The 7,441-nt window shown below is 39.8% G+C and overlaps 1 non-coding gene across 1 annotated transcript; it reads right to left on the reverse strand.

The window, feature by feature from the left end:
- Positions 1-6,801: 6,801 nt before the first annotated feature.
- On the reverse strand, positions 6,802-6,908 carry LOC141589170 (small nucleolar RNA R71). Its single transcript, XR_012520119.1, has one exon. It is a non-coding gene; the product is annotated as a small nucleolar RNA R71 (small nucleolar RNA).
- Positions 6,909-7,441: the final 533 nt, after the last annotated feature.

The following is a 7,441-nucleotide window of genomic DNA, read 5'->3' on the forward strand; positions in this document are numbered from 1 at the left end:
AAGTGGAAGTCTCAAGACGAAAATAAGCCATACTTCATGCCTCGTGTTGACAAGAATCATGGGCTTATTGGTTTGAAGCATTGCAAAAGCCAAAGTGCCAAGGGTAAGGTGAAAGGGAAAATGAATGACAAGCTTCCTTGGCCAAGCTTCATATTTAATTGGAACAAACCGTATTCATGCTTGTTTGAAGCTTGTTCACAAGCTTTTGACCTTGTTCTAAGAGCCTTGAGCTCTATGGACAAAGAATTTCGACAATTCAAACTAGTTCGGTGGAGTCCTATCTCAAACCACCATTTGTAATATATGCCTTCCCACAATTTTGCATTGTACAATATTGTATATACCTTTAAATTACTTGCATTTTCTTACATGAGAGTAGTGAGAGAGGGTTGCTTACCCATTCTTTGAGTATATTTTCAGAAAATGATAAGAAGGAATTGCAAAAGGGTGCAAGGGAAATAATTCAAATGAAAGAAATGAGGGATTGAAGAGGAGTAGCTCAGGACGCTCGTCTTGTCCATGAGCCGCTCGTCCTGAGCCCTGCAGCAGGCAAAAATCAGCACTGTCTCAAAATCTGCTCGGATTGCCAAGAGGACGCTCGTCCCGACCATGATCTACTCAAGCCGGTTCTAGGACGCTCGTCGCAGATAGCACCTCGAGTAGTATTCTGCACTGGATGAGAATCTGAACGGATTCTAAAGAGGACGCTCGTCCCAACAGAAGCCCGCTCGTCCCAGCACTAAGTCGCTCGTCCCCACCAGAATGTATAACACAAGGACAGTCTGTCTGAGAATCCATGCGTCTCCTGAGCAGGACGCTCGGATCGCCCTCAGGACGCTCGGATGAGCACCGTATTTGGCTGGGTTGCTAAAATGTCCGCCCAAGCCCAGCCCAGATCCGCTCGTCTCCCGCCCCTTTCCTTGTTATAAATGCCCCCCCCCCCCCCCCCACCACCATCCCTATTTTTCCTTATCTTATCAACTAAAAACCACATCTCATCATCCATAAAAAATCCCTATCACAAAAACTAAGCAAAACCCTAACATTCACATCAAGAAAATGATGAACCTAAGAAGCAAGAGAAAGAAATCCGCCGAGGCCGCACCTAAACGGTGCAAGGGTGCTACTTCATCCACCTCAAGGGAGGCAAGAGGCCGAGCTAATGTAGTGATACACGGTGTTACACAACTTGAATACTTCCCCGAGGTACTCTTCACCGAAGATGACCACCGCCAAAGATTCGAGCAATTGCTAGGTAAGGACTATGAGCCTACTCAATTTATTGATATTGATGATTTAGAAATACTTGGCATAAGGCATCAAACGGAAATGTTTTTCAATGGTTTGGGTCTTGGGAATATGTTCTACGCTCATGAGGACACTTACTTGAGTCTCACCCTCGAGTTCTTATGTAGTCTCCATGTTGTCACTAATCAATGGAGAAATGTTGTTTTGGAGTTCCGTCTTTGCAATCGAGACCATAGGTTAACCCTACACCAATTTGCAAACATTTTTGGTCTTGAAGTGCCGAGGGAAAACACCAATAATCCCCCCGACTTCACCGTTAACCACATATGGAGAGACATTTCTGGGACAGAACTCCGCTCCGTTAAACAATGATATACCTTCGCCATCTAACATCTGGTGATTCGGATCACCGAACGCTTTATAGCCGGAACCGTCAATGGAAGGCTAGAACAAGATAGATGCACCCTTCTTGACTTGACCTTCCTAGAATCCTACATAAATGTGCAAGGGACAAGGGCTTACAGTTTCCACACGCCCCTTGAGATGATTACAAGGCTCAATGACTATGCTCACGGGAATTCTAATATCAAGACCTTTGTGATGGGAGTCCTAATCACAATTATGGCCAATGAACTTTGCCCCGGGTTCAACATTAATGGGATCTATGAAAAGCTTAAGGGAAGCACTTTGATTGATGAGGATGCTATCTTCAACCACCACCGATGGTGTACTTACAACTAAGCCGGAAGTATAGAGTGGTTCACAAAGGGTTGCACATCACTTGTTCTCTTGGGGTGGAACATACCAACTCCCGAGCCCCGCTTGAGCCGCTATTCGCCTAGACCGAACTACCTCCTCCCCAATGAAATCTACAATAACCCACCACCAAGAGAAGAAGCACCTCGTCAACCTCGTGAGTTTCCAGAATGGGGTGATGCACCACCATCCTATATACCCATTCCACCCTACCCAACACAACATGTATAATTCACTCCCCAAGATCCAAGAGCTCCAAACATGAATGATTTAATTCAACTCTTGCAAAATGTCGATCTTGGAGTGCACGAAGGAAGGGTTGACAACTACTTGGCCCAATATTCCCTCCTACTTCAACATGGCTCAACAAGGGTACATAAACCCTAGAGGCCCCCATCCATCTTGGGCTCAACCACACCTTTTGTTCCCTAACTATGGGAACCAAGAAGGGAACTTTGGTGACCAAAGTGGAGGATTCTTTAGCCAAGGAGGAGGTTATGACCAAGGAGGATCTAGCGGAGGTGGGTACCGCAATGATGATGATGATGACGAGTGAAATGGCAAGAGGTGTTTGACCACACCACCTCCATTTGTATGATACTCTTAATCCCTTTCTCTCATATATAGTTGCATTGCATCTTAAATTATCTTGCATTTACTTTACACTTGACTTGCATTTGTATTATATATCATATTGTCTTTACATTAGTTATTATAGTTGCATTATAATATATCATATGACAAGATTAGTTTTCATTGTAATATATCTCACGTGTCGTATGTAATTAGTTGCATTCATGTATAGCCACTAATGACCAAACTTATTCTTTTCTAAACTAGAAATAGTGTTTAAATCAGTTTGGGGAGATTTGATCATAGGTGACCATAGTTTACTAGAATTCATGCATCATCTAGTATAGTGTAGATTGCATTCATTTGTTATATATGTCATATAGTAATGCATTTAGTTAGAGCATGCATTCATTCATATCATATCATTGCATTTGTACTTCAATTTCCATAAAACTTTAAAAATCCAAAAACATGTACTTTCTTTTTCATTCCTACTCCTACATGTACATTGAGAACAATGTCCAAAATAAAGTGGGGGATGGTAATTTATATTCCAAAACACATAAAAATTGAAAAATTTCGAAAAATCCAAAAAATATGTTCTCGAATTTCATAAAACAAAATCCATAAAAATTTGAAACATTTAAAAACCAAAAACATGTTTCTTAATTTAGTAGTGTATAATTGTATATACTTGTGTTTTTGTTCTCTTCTCACATAGATACGACACTACATTTGAGGCATTGTCAAGGGAATGTGAAGACCGCTTTGTATGATCACTCTAATCTCTATTTCCCTTCCATTTATTTTCATTATTCATATGAGGAGGATGGACTTACATGTCAAGGAGGATGTGGTGTATTTTATTGTTGCGGTTTGTGTATCTATGTGTTGTTAGGAGTTTGCATTTAGTTTATGTGGCATAATAGTTGATAGGAGCATATGCATTAGAGTTGTATATATGTTAGTTGCATCATAGCATGTAGTTGCATGGTTAGAAAATTTTGTGAAAATGCCTATTTGGGAAGCTTGACAAATGTATATAAGGCCCTTGTAGATAATTTTTCTCCTTGAGACTTTGTTTGCTAGAATACCCTCAAGACACCCTAGGATGTGTCATACTAGTATCTTTTGACCCATGGACTAAAGCCTAGTGAAGAGTACCTTCTGGTGTGATAACTCCTTGGCTACCGTTTATTCGAATGTGACATTTGAAGTCATGCAACCGTTCTTACACTTCTATATTTTGCCAACAAAAAGGAAATTGGCACAAAAACATCAATTTGAGTTCAAGTACCAAAATGAAAAGTCAAAAGGTTTGCACAAATCGCATCAAAGAAAAGAGCAGTACAAAAATAAACTCCTATGCTTCAATAAAAGCACCCTCGTTACAAATTAGGGTTACTTTGAAAAATGTTCAAAAATGCAATATTGAAAAGAATTGCCAAAGTATCAAAATGCCCAACATTAAAAATGGCAAGAAATTATTCTCAAATGTCAAATACCACAAGAAATTGGGGGGAAAAACAAATAAAAAAGCAAACTACAAATGTGAAACTCATATACTCCCTTTTATCCATTAATCTTATTTGTTGCATGGTGGAAAGGGGACGACCCTCCTTCTTGTCTAGGCAATAGGGTGAATTCCTCAATCCTACAGTGTTTCTAACACCATAAAGAGTCTACTCTTGAAGAAAGCATTTAGCGATTGTGGACAAAGGTAACCTAGTTTAACACAACTTGGAGGTTATTTGTTGGTTGATGTGACCATAATTAGCGCATATTTAGCCCCCGAATTACCATTGTTTCCATGCTTTTTAGTGCCTATTTGGGTCATTTCTTATCTTTAGTTCTTTGTTTTGCATATTCTTTGAGATTTTGATCCCTTGGTAGGAAAGGAGTAAGAATCTTGCATTTTCATGGCAAAACGAGGCTAAATTGATCGTATTCAATGACCAAGCATCAAGGAGAGACAAGACTAGAAGGCCTTTGTACATAGCATAGTAGAAGAGCATTGTTGAGAAAAGGATCCTTGAGTCCCCAAGGAAATCCCCAAGGAATTCGTGAAGAAAAGGGAAGAAAAAGAAGAAGGAAAGTTCTTTGAACTACAATCCGAACGGATTGTAGAGAATCCGTCCGTCCTTTCCGATCCGAGCGTCCTCACCAGAATCCGCTCGGATTCCCCATGCCCAATCCGAGCGTCTTGTTCCTTGATCCGCTCGGATCGTCCACCCAGATCCGGCCGTCCCGACTCCCGGCCCGCACGGATCACAAAGACAAAGATAGTTTCGTTCTTCTAACTACGAAATGGAGAAGCCCTTCTCTCGGATAATCCCGGAGGCTCCTTGCTCAACTTAAAAAGTGTAATTACTAGTTTAGCCCTTAGTTAACCCTAATGCATCCTCCCTAATTTTCACTATAAATACCCCATTAGTCTAATTAGAGGAGCATGTTCTTCTTATCAATATTTAGAGTAGTTAATATCAATCAAATCTCTCTTCAATATTGTAATCAAATATTAATCTAGTTTTAATCAGAGTTTTAGTTCTTGAATCTCTCTCTTGTTCTTCATTTATTTTGGGTAATTAGAAGATCATTGGGTTTATTGGGAGATTGACAACCTTCCATCAATCATCAAGTTCTTCTATTATTCTTTGCATCTTTATTATTGGAATCATTAGTAGGTATAATCTCTTAATCCCTTTTTAATTATTGCTAATTACTTTCATTTATTCATCTTGTTTCATTATGTTAGTATGATTGACAACCTTTCTAGCATGATCAATATGATAATGAGTGAGTAGTCTCTTAGCTAGGGTTTAATGGGTGATTAGGGGAAACCAACATGGGGAATGATTCATGCTTAAATTAATATGCTTTCATATCTTATTTGCTTGCTTGTTTTGATCTTAATACATGCACTTGTTATATTTGATGAAATGCTAAGCCTATGAATCCTTGCATTTACTATCATCTTCTATCCTTTCAACTTGACTTGTAAGACATAACCCAACTCGAGTCTTGTTAGACCATGCATGTGTTGAGTAGGAAAGATTAAGTCGACTTGTAGGTGTTGTAAAATCCAAGAGATTCGCTCCGGACCCAAACTTTCCTAGGATTGTAAGACATAACCCAACTCGATCCATCACAACAATAATTGCTTGCTTATAATTTGAGAACATGTTTGTATGATCATATCCCATGAATCCCCTATGAACCCATGACACCCTAGTGCTTTTAATCAATTGTTTACACCCCTTATTTCATTTATCTTGCTAGTTTATTTTCATTGTTATTTTAGTTTAGTGACCTTCTACATCAACCCAATTTGTGACACCCCTAGACACCACTAGTTGCAATAGAATCTTCATTTCAATACCCGTCCCTTGGGATCCGACCTTTACTTGCCTCTTTACTAATTGTAGAGTTGTTTGTGAAGTATAAATTGTGTTTTGTATCGACCATTGACCAACGACCACATATGTTTAATTGTGAACACCAAATGGCCCCGATCAAAAATGGCGCCGTTGCCGGGGACGGTGTTTAATTGATTTAAGATTTCTTTTATTGTTATTAGTTGTGTCTTTTTCACCTTGGGGAAGTAAAACTCCTCAAGGATTGTTCTAATTGTTTTCTAGTTGTTTGATATTTTGCATGTCTAGAAGGTTACAAAGAGATTTGTTACCTTTTGACCGTGAAATCGAAAGAACCTTGACGAATAATAGGAGACTTGTTAGGAGGAATTTGGGAGGTGTTGGTGAAGTTGTTCAACCCACTAGTGAGTTTGTCAATCCTTTCGCAATAGAAGGAGAAGAGAACCCATTTAACAATATCCCACAAAATCCACCTACAATGCCTAAATTCTCGTCACACTCTATACCCACCGAGGAGGATTTACCAAATGGTACTCCTACCCCACAACATCTCACCGGAAACTTTATTGCCAAGTCCGCCTTCATCCAACTAGTTGAGAGGAGCCAATTCGGGGGAATGCCTAGTGAGGACCCTCATTCTCATATGGAAACATTTTGTGATTATTGTGAAGCTATCTCTCAAACGGGCGTGACTCAAGACCAAATAAGATGGGTCTTATTTCCTTTTTCATTAATCGGCACCGCAAAGCAATGGTTGAAGGGCCTTGATAAGGCCACTCTTGGAATAGATTCTTGGAAGAAGTTAGCTCTAGCTTTCTACAAAAAATTCTACCCACCGGAAAAGACCAATATGCTAAGAGCTCAAATTACGGGTTTTAAGCAAAGGGATGAAGAGTCTTTGTATGAAGCTTGGGAGCGGTTCAAAGGTATTTGTCGCTCATGTCCTCACCATGGACTTAGCGAATGGTTTTTAGTGCAACAATTTTGGAATGGTTTATATGAAGATTCAAGGAACATTCTCAATATGGGATCAAATGGAATGTTCACCGAAGTTGATGACAATCAAACATGGAACAAGATTGAGGAAATGGCGGTCCATAATTCGCAATATAGTAGGCCTCGCAAGGCTACTAGAGGAGGAAAGTATGAAGTGGACACCGTTACTCAATTGGGTGCTCAACTTAGTGCTCACATTGACACAATCAACTTGAAGTTTGAACAAGCTATGGCTAGGCTTGAGGAAAACTCAAAATCATCAAAGCATCATGTCAATGCCATGACGGCATCCTCATCAATCCCAAGCGGGATATGTGAGAATTGTGGAACCTTGGGTCATGACTCAAGTGAATGTAGGGGAACGACCGAACAAGTTAATGCTTTCCAAGCTTACAAAAGTGGCACCCCTTATTCAAATTTTTACAATGAAAATACCAAGTTCCATCCAAACCTCTCATACAAGAGCCAAAATGTCCAAAATCCTCAACCAACAT

The sequence above is a fragment of the Silene latifolia genome, chromosome 6, assembly GCF_048544455.1.
Source record: "Silene latifolia isolate original U9 population chromosome 6, ASM4854445v1, whole genome shotgun sequence".
Taxonomy (NCBI): domain Eukaryota; kingdom Viridiplantae; phylum Streptophyta; class Magnoliopsida; order Caryophyllales; family Caryophyllaceae; genus Silene; species Silene latifolia.